The sequence below is a fragment of the Piliocolobus tephrosceles genome, chromosome 4 (genome assembly GCF_002776525.5).
Source record: "Piliocolobus tephrosceles isolate RC106 chromosome 4, ASM277652v3, whole genome shotgun sequence".
Taxonomy (NCBI): Eukaryota; Metazoa; Chordata; class Mammalia; order Primates; family Cercopithecidae; genus Piliocolobus; species Piliocolobus tephrosceles.
This window is the reverse complement of record NC_045437.1, coordinates 64,119,710-64,135,382: the sequence shown is the minus strand read 5'-3', so window position 1 is coordinate 64,135,382 and position 15,673 is coordinate 64,119,710. Positions and strand designations below refer to the sequence as shown.

At 38.0% G+C, this 15,673-nt stretch overlaps 1 protein-coding gene across 2 annotated transcripts in view; it reads left to right on the top strand.

Annotated features, from left to right (window-relative positions):
- MTREX (Mtr4 exosome RNA helicase) overlaps positions 1-15,673 on the top strand; it is a 128,975-nt gene that overhangs the window by 22,627 nt on the left and 90,675 nt on the right. The window lies entirely within an intron of this gene.

The following is a 15,673-nucleotide window of genomic DNA, read 5'->3' as shown; positions in this document are numbered from 1 at the left end:
AGATAGGGTACAGTTACAAAAACTTGAAATGTCCTTGTTACTACTTTTATCTGTGTTATTTCCTGGTCTCTTTGATGGATTGACTTTCCTGCTTCTTTGGTTTTTTTTTTTTAAATCACTGACTTCTTGATTGTAATGTGACTGAGATAGTTTTTTTCCCCCCCATGTTTCTTATACTTGAGTTTGTAGTGTTTCTTAGAAGTGTGGATTTATTATAGTTTTCATTAAATTTGGGGAAATTTCAGACATTTTTTAATGCAAATATTGCCCCTACCTTTATTTCTTTGAGGACTCCAGTTATACTTACATCAGGCCCCTTTAAGTTGTTCACAGCCCACTGAAGCTGTGCTTATTTATTATAATTTTATTTTTGGTTTCTGTGTTTCATTTTGGATAGTTTCTATTGCTGTGACTTCAGGTTTATTCACTTTTTTTTTTTTTTTTTTTTTTTTTTGAGACGGAGTCTCGCTCTGTCGCCCAGGCTGGAGTGCGGTGGCGTGAACTCAGTTCACTGCAAGCTCCGCCTCCCGGGTTCACGCCATTCTCCTGCCTCAGCCTCCCGAGTAGCTGGGACTACAGGCGTCGCCACCACACCCTGCTAGTTTTTTGTATTTTTTAGTAGAGACGGGGTTTCACTGGGTTAGCCAGGATGGTCTTGATCTCCTGACCTCGTGATCCGCCCGTCTTGGCCTCCCAAAGTGCTGGGATTACATGCTTGAGCCTCTGCGCCCGGCCTCACTGTTTTTTTTTTAATTGCAATATCTTAATCTGCTTTTAATACTAGCCAGTGTGTTTTTTAACCTCAGACACTTAGAGTTTTCATCTGTAAAATTTTGATTTGGGTCTTTTGGTGTTTTCCGTATTTTTACTTAATGTGCTGTTTAATTTTCCTCAACTTTCTTGAGCATATAGAGTACTGTTATAGTAACTTTTAATATCCTTGTTTACTAATTCTATCATCTGTCTCATTTTTGGATCTGATTTTATTGATTTTTAAAAAAATTTCATTATAGACTGTGTTTTCCTGCGTGTTGACATACCTGATACTTTTTTATTACATGCCAAAACGTTGTGAGTTTTACCTTGTTGGGTGCTGAATACTTTTGCATTTTTGTACATATTTATGAGATTTGTTCTGAGGTATAATTAAGTTGCTTGGAAAAAATATCGTTTTGAGGCTTACTTTTATGACTTTTTTAGGCATGACCAGAATAGCATTAAGCTAGGGCTGATTTTCCCCACTACTTAGTCAGTATTCTTCTCAGTATTCTATGCAGTGTCTTGTGAATTCTGAGGTTTTCCATTCTAGCTGGTGGGAAACCACATTTCTGCCAGTCATGTGTACGAATTGATCATTTTTATCTCTTCTCCTCTTGGTTGGCTTTTCCCTGGCCTCAGATAATTTCTTAAGACTTATTCACGGATCATTACTACCTGGAGACTTGCAGATGCTCACCAGATTTTCAGAGCCTTCTCTTTGCAGTTGTCTTCTCTGGTATTCTGCCCTGCAAACTCCAGCTCCCTTTCCTTCACAGACTACGATTTTGGTCTGTTCAACTTAGGGAAATTTCCAGGGTTTACCTTGGTCCCCCATCTTAGAACTGCAGTTTGGAAAATCTAGGCAGTAATTTTGGATTACCTACTTTGTTTTCTCTCTCTTGGGGCTTACTGTTCTTATATCCAGTGTATGAAACCACTGTTTCATATATTTTGTTCTGTTTATCATTGTTTCCGGTGGGTGGGTAAAGCCAGTTTCTATTACTCCATCTTGGTGTAAGTGGATGTTTTCTGTGTTATTTTTAATGTACATTATGTATTACTACAATAGTTCACGTATTTTGGTAGGTTCCTGTTCTTCTAAAATTTATTTGATAACCAAGATTATGTAGTCTTGCTACTCAAAGTATAGTCCTTGATAATACCTGGGAACTTGTTAGGCAGAATCTCTAGCCCCACCCTGTAACTGCTGCTTCAGAATCTACATTGTGACAAGATCACCAGGTGATGAATATTAATGTTTGATAGGCACTGGACCATTCTAAAAGTGGATGGATGGTGCTTATTGATGTGGATGGCATTTTGCAGTCTCTTGTAGATTGACTCTTTTGGTTTAACTTTTACAATTTATAACATATTTCTCTATGACTTTTCCAGTGGAGTAGCTGAGTTAGGTACTCTTAACAGGAGATACTTAAAGAGTAAAGAAGACTGTAGAGAAAAGAAACAGATAAAAAATGGCATCAATCATCCTGTTCATCAGCCATTTCACCTTGGCATGGTGGTTATCTTAGTCTATTTTCTGTTGCTATATTCTGCTATAACAGAATACCACAGACTGGGTAATTTATAAAGAAAGGAAGTTTATGTAGCTCATGGATCTGGAAGCTGAGAAAACCAAGAGCATGGCACAGGCCTCTGGTGAGAGTCATCCCATGGCAAGAAAGGGAGAGGAAATTGGGGCAAACTTGTCCTTTTAACTGGGGCCCACCCCCTTGATAATCCCCTCCCAAGATAATATAATTAGTATATTCATGAAGATGGAGCTTTCGTGACCTCATCACCTCTTAAAGGCCCTACTTCCAAATACCATTACTTTGGCAATTAAATTTCTACATACATTTTGTAGGGGCCATTTAAATCATAGCAGTGGTCAGAATAATTCATGAATCCTGGAATATTTTTTTCCTTATCTGGTTATCTTATTTATTATTAGTTCCTTCCAGACCTTGGCTTATCAGATCATTGTGTTATTAATTCCTAATTCCGTCATCTGTCTCATTTTCAGATTTGTTCTTACTGATTTTTTTTCCCTTGTCATTACAGGTTATATTTTCCTGCTTTTTTGCATACCTTGCACTTTTTTATTGATACTAAAACATTGTGAATTTTACCTTGTTAGGTGCTGAATAATTTTGTATTCCTGGTCAGGGCTTATCTAGTCACTGTATTCATTCCTTCCAGACCTTGACTTAGCTGTGTAAGTCTCAGTTTTTCTCTTTGTTGAGTTAGAGGAGTGAAGTTTGTATCTTATAGTGTCATCTCAGCAGTATCAGCCAGTTGCAGAGTAGTCTTTATCTGTTTCTCAGCCGTAAACACATTATGGTTCTCTATCACCCTAGTTATGTTCCGTGGAATTTCTTAAGAGTCCACTCCTGTTCAGAAGGTGCTTAAGTCACAAACCGGTTTCCTCCTAAGGCACAGGTATAGAAGAAGAGATTTGACTACTCTTAGTTCAATTATTTTTTCACTTAGAGAAACTAATTTAATTGCAGTATGTTTGGTGCTTTATGCATTTAAAGCCAGCATATGTATACTAATTCAAATTTTGGCCATTAGTGTAACCTTGCTTTCATTTTTCCTATAAGAGGAGAGATTTTTCTGTAGAGGGAAGTTTTCATATAGATATACTGAAACCTGCTGTAAAACTTGGGCTAGGAAATCATAAAGAGAATTTAAGAAATTCACCAGGGTTGTAGATACTTGAAAACCCGTTGAGGTTTGCTGTGGAAAACAGTCTGGCAATTCTTCAAAAAGTTACGTGTAGAATTATCATATGACCCAGCAATTCTACTCCTAGATTTGTACCACCAAATAATTGATAACAGGTACCTAAACAAATCTTCACAGCAGCACTATTCACAATAGCCAAAAGGTAGAAACAATCCAGACAATCCAGATGTCCATCAGTGGATGATGAATGGATAAATAAGTTGTGGTATATCCAGACAGTGGAATATTACTCAGCCATAAAAAGGAATGAAGTGCTGATACATGCTCAAAAACATTATGCCTACTAAAAGAAGTTGGAGTCAAAAAAATTGCTTTGTTGTATGATTCCATTTATGTGAAATATCCAGAATAGGTAAGTCCATAGAGAAAGAAAGCATATTGGTGGGGGCCAGGGACTAGTGAGAGAAGGGGAGTAAAGAATAACTCCTTAGTGAGTACAGAGTTTTTTGGGAGATGATTAAAGTACTGGAATTAGATGGAGGTACTGGCTGTGTAACACTATGGATGTACTAAATGCCACTGAAATATACACTTTAAAATGGTTAATTTTATGTTATGTGAATTTCACTTCAGTAGAAAGTAAACCTGATTAGGTACATAATTGTATATGCACACCAGATGTTACAATTTCAAGGAGTGGTTCATGGATCTCACATAAAGATTTTCCCTAGTAATTAAAGGACTTTAGGTAAACTCCTACTTCAGCTCTTAGCTGTAGCAGGTTACAACATTTTATTTATAAACCTGGTACTAGGACTAACATGTTGGTATCAGGTTGTTTAGGTATGTAAACCAAATACTTTTTCTGACACTGCTGATTTTTTTATTCTGTGTGAATAGCTTTATTATATAATTTACTTACCATTAAATTTGTCTATCATAAATATGTAGTTGAGTGAGTTTTAGTAAATCGGTACAATTGTGCACCCTTACCAGTTTTAAAAAACATCTATTCAGTTCTCTTGTGTGTGTTTGCATTCAAACCCATTCCTATCTCTAGCCACAGGCAAACACTGATCATCTTTTGGCCATTATAATACTGATGTAAAAACTTTCATGTGCAGGTCTCTAAGTGGACCTATGTTTTCATTTCTCTTAGGTAAAGTAGATACCTAAGAATGTAATTGCTGTATTTTATGGAAAATATGTATTTAACTGTTGAGGAGACTGCTGAACTATTTTTTAATGTGGCTGTACTATTTTATATTCCTACCAGAAATGTATGAGGGTGCCAGTTTCTCTGCATCCTTGCCTACTCTTGGTATTGTCTTTTTTTATTATACCCATTTCAGTGATGTCACAGAGTAGTTTTAATGTGCATTTCTGTGATGACTAAGGATGTTAAGCATCATTTCATGTTTATCATTGCTTTATATATCTTTGAATTGTCTATTTCAGTCTTGCTGGTGTATTAAATTGGGTTGTTGGTCTTAATTGCATTGTAAGAATTCTTTATTAGCATACAAGTTTTTTTTAAAAGCAGATGCGATTTATAAGTATGTTTTTCATTCTGTGACTTATCTCAGTTTTCTTGATGACTATCTTTGTAGAGAAAGCATTTTAATTTAAATGTTTAATTTCTTAATATTTTATAGATTGATCATACAATTGGTATACCTAAGAATTACCTAATTGTGATTTTGCCTATCCCAAAATCACAAATATTTTCTTCTTCATTTTCCTCTTGCAATTTCATAGTATTAGTTCTTCCATTTAGATCTGTGATTCTTCTCAAGTTACTTTTCCTGTAACATGTGAGGAAAGGGTCTCAATTTACCTTTTTGTATTTGGATATATAATTGTTCCAATTGAAAGTACTATCTTTTCCCATTGAATTGAATTCTGAGAAATTACCCGTAAATTGTGTTGGATTGTTTCTGGACTTTCTGTTATGTCTTTACACTAGTACACTATTTTGATTACTGTGGCTTTATAGTAGGTATTGATATTAGGTAATGAGAATCTTATAACTTCTTTCTTTTTAAAAACTGGGCACTTCTAGGTCTTTTGTATTTCCAATAGCATTTTAAGATTAGCTTGTGAATTTCCAACCAGCAAGCCCATTTTAATTTTGATAGGGATTTTATTGAACTTATAAATTAATTTGGGGAAAATTATCATTTTAACAATACTGACTTTTTCAATCCATGAAAATGGTATATTTCTCCATTATGTAGGTCAGCTTTAATTTCTGTTAGCAACATTTTGCAGTTTTCGGTGTATAGGTATTATACATGTTTTCTTAAACCTATTCCTAAGTATTTCTGTTTATGCTATTGTGAATCACATTTTTTCTTTTTTTTTTTTGTAATTTTTTTTTTTAATACTTTAAGTTCTAGGGTACATGTGCACAACGTGCAGGTTTGTTACATAAGTATACATGTGCCATGTTGGTGTGCTGCACCCATTAACTAGTCATTTACATTAAGTATATCTCCTAATGCTCTCCCTCCCCCCTCCACCATCCCCACAACAGGCCCCAGTGTGTGATGCTCCCCTTCCTGTGTCCAAGTGATCTCATTGTTCAATTCCCACCTACAAGTGAGAATATGTGGTGTTTGATTTTCTGTTTTTGATAGTTTGCTGAGAATGATGGTTTCCAGCTGCATCCATGTCCCTACAAAGGATATGAACTCATCCTTTTCTATGGCTGCATAGTATTCCCTAGTGTATATGTGCCACATTTTCTTAATCCAGTCTGTCATTGATGGACATTTGGGTTGGTTCCAAGTCTTTGCTATTGTGAACAGTGCCGCAATAAACATACGTGTGCATGCGTCTTTATAGCAGCACGATTTATAATCCTTTGGGTATATACCCAGTAATGGGATGGCTGGGTCATATGGTACTTCTAGTTCTAGATCCTTGAGGAATCGCCATACTGTTTTCCATAATGGTTGAACTAGTTTACAATCCCCCCAACAGTGTAAAAGTGTTCCTATTTCTCCACATCCTCTCCAGCACCTATTGTTTCCTGACTTTTAATGATTGCCATTCTAACTGGTGTGAGATGGTATCTCATTGTGGTTTTGATTTGCATTTCTTTGATGGCGAGTGATGATGAACATCTTTTCATGTGTCTGTTGGCTGTATGAATGTCTTCTTTTGCGAAGTGTCTGTTCATATCCTTTGCCCACTTTTTGGTGGGGTTGTTTTTTTCTTGTAAATTTGTTTGAGTTCTCTGTAGATTCTGGATATTAGCCCTTTGTCAGATGAGTAGATTGCAAAAATTTTCTCCCATTCTGTAGGTTGCCTGTTCACTCTGATACTAGTTTCTTTTGCTGTGCAGAAGCTCTTTAGTTTAATTAGATCCTGTTTGTCAATTTTGGCTTTAGTTGCCATTGCTTTTGGTGTTTTAGACATGAAGTCCTTGTCCATGCCTATGTCCTGAATGGTATTACCTGGGTTTTCTTCTAGGGTTTTTATGGTTTTAGGTCTAACATTTAAGTCTCTAATCCATCTTGAATTAAGTTTTGTGTAAGGAGTAAGGAAAGGATCCAGTTTCAGCTTTCTACTTATGGCTAGCCAATTTTCCCAGCACCATTTATTAAATAGGGAATCCTTTCCCCATTTTTTGTTTTTCTCAGGTTTGTCAAAGATCAGATGGCTGTAGATATGTGGTATTATTTCTGAGGGCTGTGTTCTGTTCCATTGGTCTATATCTCTGTTTTGGTACCAGTACCATGCTGTTTTGGTTACTGTAGCCTTGTAGTATAGTTTGAAGTCAGGTAGCGTGATGCCTCCAGCTTTGTTCTTTTGGCTTAGGATTATCTTGGCAATGCGGGGTCTTTTTTGGTTCCATATAAACTTTAAAGCAGTTTTTTCCAATTCTGTGAAGAAAGCTGTTGGTAGCTTAATGAGGATGGCATTGAATCTATCAATTACCTTGGGCAGTATGGCCATTTTCACGATATTGATTCTTCCTATCCATGAGCATGGAATGTTCTTCCATTTGTTTGTGTCCTCTTTTATTTCACTGAGCAGTGGTTTGTAGTTCTCCTTGAAGAGGTCCTTTACATCCCTTGTAAGTTGGATTCCTAGGTATTTTATTCTCTTTGAAGCAATTGTGAATGGGAGTTCATTCATGATTTGGCTCTCTGTTTGTCTGTTACTGGTGTATAAGAATGCTTGTGATTTTTGCACATTGATTTTGTATCCTGAGACTTTGCTGAAGTTGCTTATCAGCTTAAGGAGATTTTGGGCTGAGACGATGGGGTTTTCTAAATATACAATCATGTCATCTGCAAACAGGGACAATTGGACTTCTTCTTTTCCTAACTGAATACCCTTGATTTTCTCTTGCCTGATTGCCCTAGCCAGAACTTCCAACACTATGTTGAATAGGAGTGGTGAGATAGGGCATCCCTGTCTTGTGCCAGTTTTCAAAGGGAATACTTCCAGTTTTTGCCCATTCAGTATGATATTAGCTGTGGGTTTGTCATAAATAGCCCTTATTATTTTGAGATATGTTCCATCAATACCAAATATATTGAGAGTTGTTAGCATGAAGGACTGTTGAATTTTGTCAAAAGCCTTTTCTGCATCTATTGAGATAATCATGTGGTTCTTGTCTTTGGTTCTGTTTATATGCGGGATTATATTTATTGATTTGCATATGTTGAACCACCCTTGCATCCCAGGGATGAAGCCCACTTGATCATGGTGGATAAGCTTTTTGATGTGCTGCTGGATTCGGTTTGCCAGTATTTTATTGAGGATTTTTGCATCGATGTTCATCAGGGATATTGGCCTAAAATTCTCTTTTTTTGTTGTGTCTCTGCCAGGCTTTGGTATCAGGATGATGTTGGCCTCTTAAAATGAGTTAGGGAGGATTCCTCTTTTTCTGTTGATTGGAATAGTTTCAGAAGGAATGGTACCAGCTCCTCCTTGTACCTTTGGTAGAATTCGGCTGTGAATTCTTCTGGTCCTGGACTTTTTTTGGTTGGTAGGCTATTAATTATTGCCTCAATTTCAGAGCCTGCTATTGGTCTATTCAGGGATTCAGCTTCTTCCTGGTTTAGTCTTGAGAGAATGTAAGCATCCAGGAAATTATCCATTTCTTCTAGGTTTTCTAGTTTATTTGCATAGAGGTGTTTATAGTATTCTCAGATGGTAGTTTGTATTTCTGTGGGGTCGGTGGTGATATCCCCTTTATCATTTTTTATTTCGTCTATTTGATTCTTCTCTCGTTTCTTCTTCATTAGTCTTGCTAGTGGTCTATCATTTTTGTTGACCTTTTCAAAAAACCAGCTCCTGGATTCATTGATGTTTTGAGGGTTTTTTGTGTCTCTATCTCCTTCAGTTCTGCTCTGATCTTAGTTATTTCTTGCCTTCTGCTAGCTTTTGAATGTGTTTGCTCTTGCTTCTCTAGTTCTTTTAATTGTGATGTTAGGGTGTCAATTTTAGATCTTTCCTGCTTTCTCTTGTGGGCGTTTAGTGCTATAAATTTCCCTCTACACACTGCTTTAAATGTGTCCCAGAGATTCTGGTATGTTGTATCTTTGTTCTCATTGATTTCAAAGAACATCTTTATGTCTGCCTTAATTTCATTGTGTACCCAGTAGTCATTCAGGAGCATGTTGTTTCGTTTCCATGTAGTTGAGCGATTGTGATTGAGTTTTTTAGTCCTGAGTTCTAGTTTGATTGCACTGTGGTCAGAGAGTCAGTTTGTTATAATTTCTGTCCTTTTACATTTACTGAGGAGTGCTTTACTTCCAACTATGTAGTCAAATTTTGGAATAAGTGCGATGTGGTGCCGAGAAGAATGTATATTCTGTTGAATTGGGGTGGAGAGTTCTGTAGATGTCTGTTAGGTCTGCTTGGTGCAGAGGTGAGTTCAGTTCCTGAATATCCTTGTTAACGTTCTGTCTCATTGATCTGTCTAATGTTGACAGTGGGGTGTTAAAGTCTCCCATTATTATTGCATGGGAGTCTAAGTCTCTTTGTAAGCCTCTTAAGGACTTGCTTTATGAATCTGGGTGCTCCTGTATTGGGTGCATATATATTTAGGATAGTTAGCTCTTCCTGATGAATTGATCCCTTTACCCTTATGTAATGGCCTTCTTTGTCTCTTTTGATCTTTGATGGTTTAAAGTCTATTTTATCAGAGACTAGGATTGCAACCCCTGCTTTTTTTTTGTTTTCCATTTGCTTGGTAGATCTTTCTCCATCCCTTAATTTTGAGCCTATGTGTGTCTATGCATGTGAGACTTGTCTCCTGAATACAGCAAACTGATGGGTCTTGACTCTTTACCCAATTTGTCAGTCTGTGTCTCTTAATTGGACCATTTAGTCCATTTACATGTAAGGTTAATATTGTTATGTGTGAACTTGATCCTGTCATTATGATATTAGCTGGTTATTTTGCTTGTTAGTTGATGCAGTTTCTTCCTAGCCTCGATGGTGTTTACATTTTGGCATGTTTTTGCAATGGCTGGTACCTGTTGTTCGTTTTCATGTTTAGTGCTTCCTTCAGGATCTCTTGTAGGGCAGGCCTGGTGGTGACAAAATCTCTAAGCATTTGCTTGTCTGTAAAGGATTTTATTTCTCCTTCACTTATGAAACCTAGTTTGGCTGAATATGAAATTCTGGGTTGAAAATTCTTTAAGAATATTGAATATTGGCCCCTAGTCTCTTCTGGCTTGTAGAGTTTCTGCCGAGAGATCTGCTGTTATTCTGATGGGCTTCCCTTTGTGGGTAACCCAGCCTTTCTCTCTGGCTGCCCTTAACATTTTTTCCTTCATTTCAACTTTGGTGACTCTGACCATTATATGTCTTGGAGTTCCTCTTCTTGAGGATTATCTTTGTGGTGTTCTCTGTATTTCCTGAGTTTGAATGTTGACCTGCCTTACTAGGTCGGGAACGTTCTCCTGGAGATATCTTGCAGAGTGTTTTCCAACTTGATTCCATTTTCCCTGTCACTTTCAGGCACACCAATCAGACGTAGATTTGGTCTTTTCACATAATCCCATTTTTCTTGGAGGCTTTGTTCATTTCTTTTTCTTCTTTTTTCTTTTGGTTTCTCTTCTCGCTTCATTTCATTCATTTGATCTTCAATCACTCATACTCTTTCTTCCGGTTGATCGAGTCAGTTACTGAAGCTTGTGGATTCATCACATAGTTCTCATGTCATGGTTTTAATCTCTATCAGTTCATTTATGGTCTTCATTGATTATTCTAGTTATCCATTCTTCCATTCTTTTTTCAAAGTTTTTAGTGTCTTTGTGCTGGGTACGTAATTCCTCCTTTAGCTCTGAGAAGTTTGATCGACTGAAGCCTTCTTCTCTCAACTTGTCAATGTCATTCCCCGTCCAGCTTTGTTCCATTGCTGGTGATGAGCTGCGTTCCTTTGGAGGAGGAGATGCGCTCTGATTTTTTGAATTTCCAGCACTGCTTTTTCCCCATCTTTGTGATTTTATCTGCCTTTGGTCTTTGATGATAGTGACATACTGATGAGATTTTTTTGTGGGTGTCCTTTCTGTTTGTTAGTTTTCCTTCTAACAGTCAGGACCCTTAGCTGCAGATCTGTTGGAGTTTGCTTGAGGTCCACTCCAGACCCGGTTTGCCTGGATATCAGCAGCAGAGGCTGCAGAAGATAGAATATTGCTGAACAGCAAGTGTTGCTGTCTGATTCTTGCTCTGGAAGCTTCGTCTCACAGGTGTACCCAGCCATGTGAGGTGTGAGGTGTGGGTCTGCACCTAGTGGGGGATGTCTCCCGGTTAGGCTACTCAGGGGTCAGGGACGCACTTGAGCAGACAGACTGTCTGTTCTCAGATCTCATCCTCCATGCTGGGAGAACCACTGCTCTCTTCAAAGCTGTCAGACAGGGACATTTACATCTGCAGAAGTTTCTGCTCCTTTTTGTTTAGCTATGCCCTGTCCCCAGAGGAGGAGTCTACGGAGACAGGCAGGCCTCCTTGAGCTGTGGTGGGCTCTACCCAATTCGAGCTTCCCAGCAGCTTTGTTTACCTACTTAAGCCTCAGCAATGGCAGGCACCCCTCCCCCAGCTTGGCTGCCGCCTTGCAGTTAGATCTCAGACTGCTCTGCTATCAATGAGGGAGACTCCGTGGTCGTGGGACCCTCTGGGCCAGGTGGGATATAATCTCCTGGTGTGCCGTTTGCTAAGACCCTTGGTAAAGCGCAGTATTATGGTGGGAGTTACCCAATTTTCCAGGTGTTGTGTGTCTCAGTTTCCCTTGGCTAGGAAAAGGAATTCCCTTCCCCCTTGCCCTTCCCAGGTGAGGCGATGCCTCATCCTGCTTCAGCTCTCTTTGGTCAGGCTGCACCCACTGACCAGCATGGACTGTCTGACACGCCCCAGTGAGACGAATCTGGTACCTCGGTTGAAAATGCAGAAATCACCCGTCTTCTGTGTGGCTCAGGCTGGGAGCTGGAGGCTGGAGCTGTTCTTATTTGGCCATCTTGGGTACCGCCTCCACATTTTTTTTTTTTTTTTTTTTTTTTTGAGACGGAGTCCCGCTCTGTTCCCCAGGCTGGAGTGCAGTGGCCAGATCTCAGCTCACTGCAAGCTCCGCCTCCCGGGTTCACGGCATTCTCCTGCCTCAGCCTCCTGGAGTAGCTGGGACTACAGGCACCCGCTACCTTGCCCGGCTAGTTTTTTGTAGTTTTTAGTAGAGACAGGGTTTCACCGTGTTAGCCAGGATGGTCTCGATCTCCTGACCTCGTGATCTGCCCGTCTCGGCCTCCCAAAGTGCTGGGATTACAGGCTTGAGCCACCGCGCCCGGCACATTTTTTCTTAAGGTTATATTTGGATTGCCAATAGTGTGTATGTTGAAATACAATTGTTTTTTTTTTTTCTTTTTTTTGAGACGGAATCCTGCTCTGTCGCCCAGGCTGGAGTGCTATGGCACGATCTCGGCTCACTGCAATCTCCGCCTCCCCGGTTCATGCCATTCTCCTGCCTCAGCCTCCCGAGTAGCTGGGACTACAGGCGTCTGCCACCACACCCGGCTAATTTTGTTTTGTATTTTTTAGTAAAGACGGGATTTCACAGTGTTAGCCAGGATGGCCTCGATCTCCTGACCTCATGATCTGCCCGCCTTGGCCTCCCAAAGTGCTGGGATTACAGGCGTGAGCCACCGCGCCCGGCCTATATATTGATATTTTATCCAGCAACCTCATTATGTTTCTTTAAGTTTTATTAACTTTTTCGTACATTCCATATGACTTTCTATATACATGGTAACATTGCCTGTGAAAAAAGACAGTTTTACTTCCTTTTCAATATGTGTGTCTTTTTTATTGCATTGGCAATATCTAGTACAATATTGGATAGTAGTGAGAGTGGACATCCTTGCCTTATTTCTGATATGAGGAAGAAAACGTTCAGTCTTTCAGCATTAATTATGATATTAGCTGTTTTTTGCTGGTTGCTCTTTATAAGAATGAAGTTGTTTCTGGTCTTAGTAGGGAATAAATGAAAGTAAACAAAAAATTGAGAATTTTTATCAAAATATGTTGTGTTTTGTGAAATGAATTTTTCCATCTATTGAGGAAATCATGTCGTATTAACTTTTTATTCTCTTAGAGTACTATATTAAATTTTCTGATTTTTAAACCAACCTTGTATTCCTAGAATAAATCTGGTTGTTTATGGCAGATGATCATTTGTGTATGTTGCCAATTTCAGTTTGCCAGTACGGTTGTCACTCATTATCCGAGGAGGATTGGTTCCCAGACCCCCTCATATAGCAGAATCCGCAGAAGCTCAAATTTCTGCAGTAGGCCCTGTGGAACCTTCAGATATGAATAGTTGTCTCTCTGTATCCATGGGTTCCTCATCTTACAAATACAGTAGTATATTTTCAGTCCTCAGAACCTGCATGTGTAGGGAGCTGACTCTGTTTTATTCTAGACTTTTGTGTCATTATGAGGATTAATGGTATGTCATTTTCTTATAAAGTCTTTGGCATTGGTGTTAGAATAATACTGATCTCTTAAAGTAAACTGGAAGCTAGAAGTGTTCCCTCCTGGTCTGTTTTCCGTAAGGCTCTGTGTATTTGGCATACTTCTTAAATGTTTGATAGGGTTCACTAGTGAAGCCATTTAAGCCTAGGCATTTCTTTGTGGGAAAATTTTTAGTTCCTAATTTAATTTCCTGTTTTTTAAAGCCAATTTTGGTATACCATGTCTATCCAGAAATTTCTTTCTTTCTTTTATGAGACAGCGTCTCAACCAGGTTGGAATGCAATGGCATGATTATGGCTCACTACAGCCTCAACTTCCCAGGCTCATCACCTCAGCCTCCTTAGTAGCTGGGAGTACAGACATGTGCTGCCACACCCAGCTAATTTTTAAATTTTATTTATTTATTTAATTTTGATTTTTTTTTTTTTTTTTTTTTTTTTTGTAGAGACAGGGTCTGTGTTGCCCAGACTGGTCTTGAACTTCTGGGCTCAGGCAGTCCTCCTGCCTCAGCCTCCCAAAGTGCTAGGATTACAGGTGCAAGCCACCATACCTGGCCAAGTATATATATATTTTTTAAGAGATGGGATTTCGCCATGATGCCCAGGCTGCTCTTGAACACCTAGGCTCAGCAATCCCCCCCCCGTCTCTGCCTCCCAAAGTGCTGGGATTACAGCTGTGAGCCACTGTGCCTGGTGTAGAAATTTCTTGAAGTTTTAGATAATTCTTTATGTTTAATATAAGTGTTTCTATAAAACTATAAAATTTCCCTCTTAGTACTGCTTAAAATGCATCCTGTAAACTGATAATACTGTGTTTCATTTTCATTCCATTTTTTCATTTCTCTTGGTTCCCTCGTATGTTGTTTATTTTGCAAACGTGATTTTCCATATACTTAGCCGTTTATTTCTAATTTAATTTGTGCTTAGAGAAAATACTTCATGAAATTTCAGTAATTTAATTTAATGATTGATATGGTTGGATTTATATTTGCCTTTTGTTGTTGGTTTTGGGAGTCTTTTGGTATATTTCTCATGTTTTTTTAATCCTTATTTTTCCTCCTTTACTGCCTTCTATTTTGTTTAACAAATATCTTTTAGTGTACCGTTTTAATTTCTCTTTTGACTTTTTAGCTTTCTTTGAGTTATGTTTTTAGTGATTATTTTGGGGCTTACAGTGTGCAGGTTTAACTAAATCACAATCACAATTTATGAAAAATACTGAAAACTTGCCGTAATATTTTCTTCTCATTTTTGTACTATTTAATACTCTCATATATTTCAACTACATATGCTGTAAATCTAGTAATATGGTATCTGTAATACAATATAATCATTGCTTTAAATTGTGTTTTCTAAAAATATTAAATGATAAAAGTTTTATATATGCCTGTATATACATAAATAGTCTTAATTATTCTGTTTTATGGTTTTATTTCCTTTCAGTTTGAAGGGTTTTTAACAAATATGTCTTACAGAGTAGTTTTATTTTGCTTTCATTTTTGAAGGACAGTGTCACTGGATATAGAGTTCCTGGTTGACAGATTTTTTTTTCCTTCAACTCCAGATACATCATTCTAGTGATACTGTTTCATTCTACTCCATTGTTTCTGATGAGAAGTCAGCCTTAATTATGTTGTTCTCTTTTATGTGTTGAGTTTTTCTGTTGCAGTTTTTCAAAGACTCTCTTTGGCTTTGTCATTTAGCAGTTTAACTATGATGTTTCTAGGTATGGTTCTTTTTTGCTTTTTACTCCTGTGTTAATTGAGCTTCTTGGATCTCTAGAGTAATGTCTTTTAAACAAATGAAGTTTTTTGTTGTTACTTTTTTTTCCTACCTCTGTCTCATTTTGGAATTTCCTTTGGGATACTTGAGGATGTCTTGCAGATCTCTAAGTGTCTCTTATTTTTCTTCTATTTCTTTTTCTCTTCAGATTTGATAATTTATCTCAATTTATCTTCATGTTCATTGATAACAGTCATCACAGATCTGCTTATAGGCCCATCTAGTGAATTTTTCATTTTGATTGTTAATCTGTAGACTGACTTTCTTTCTTTTTGAGACAGAGTCTCACTCTATCCCCAGGGTGGAGTACAATGACGTGATATTGGCTCACTGCAACCTCCACCTCCTGGATTCAAGCAATTCTCCTTCTTCAGCCTGCCAAGTAGCTGAGATTACAAATGTACACCACCACACCTGACTAATTTTTGTATTTTTAGTAGAGACAGCGTTTC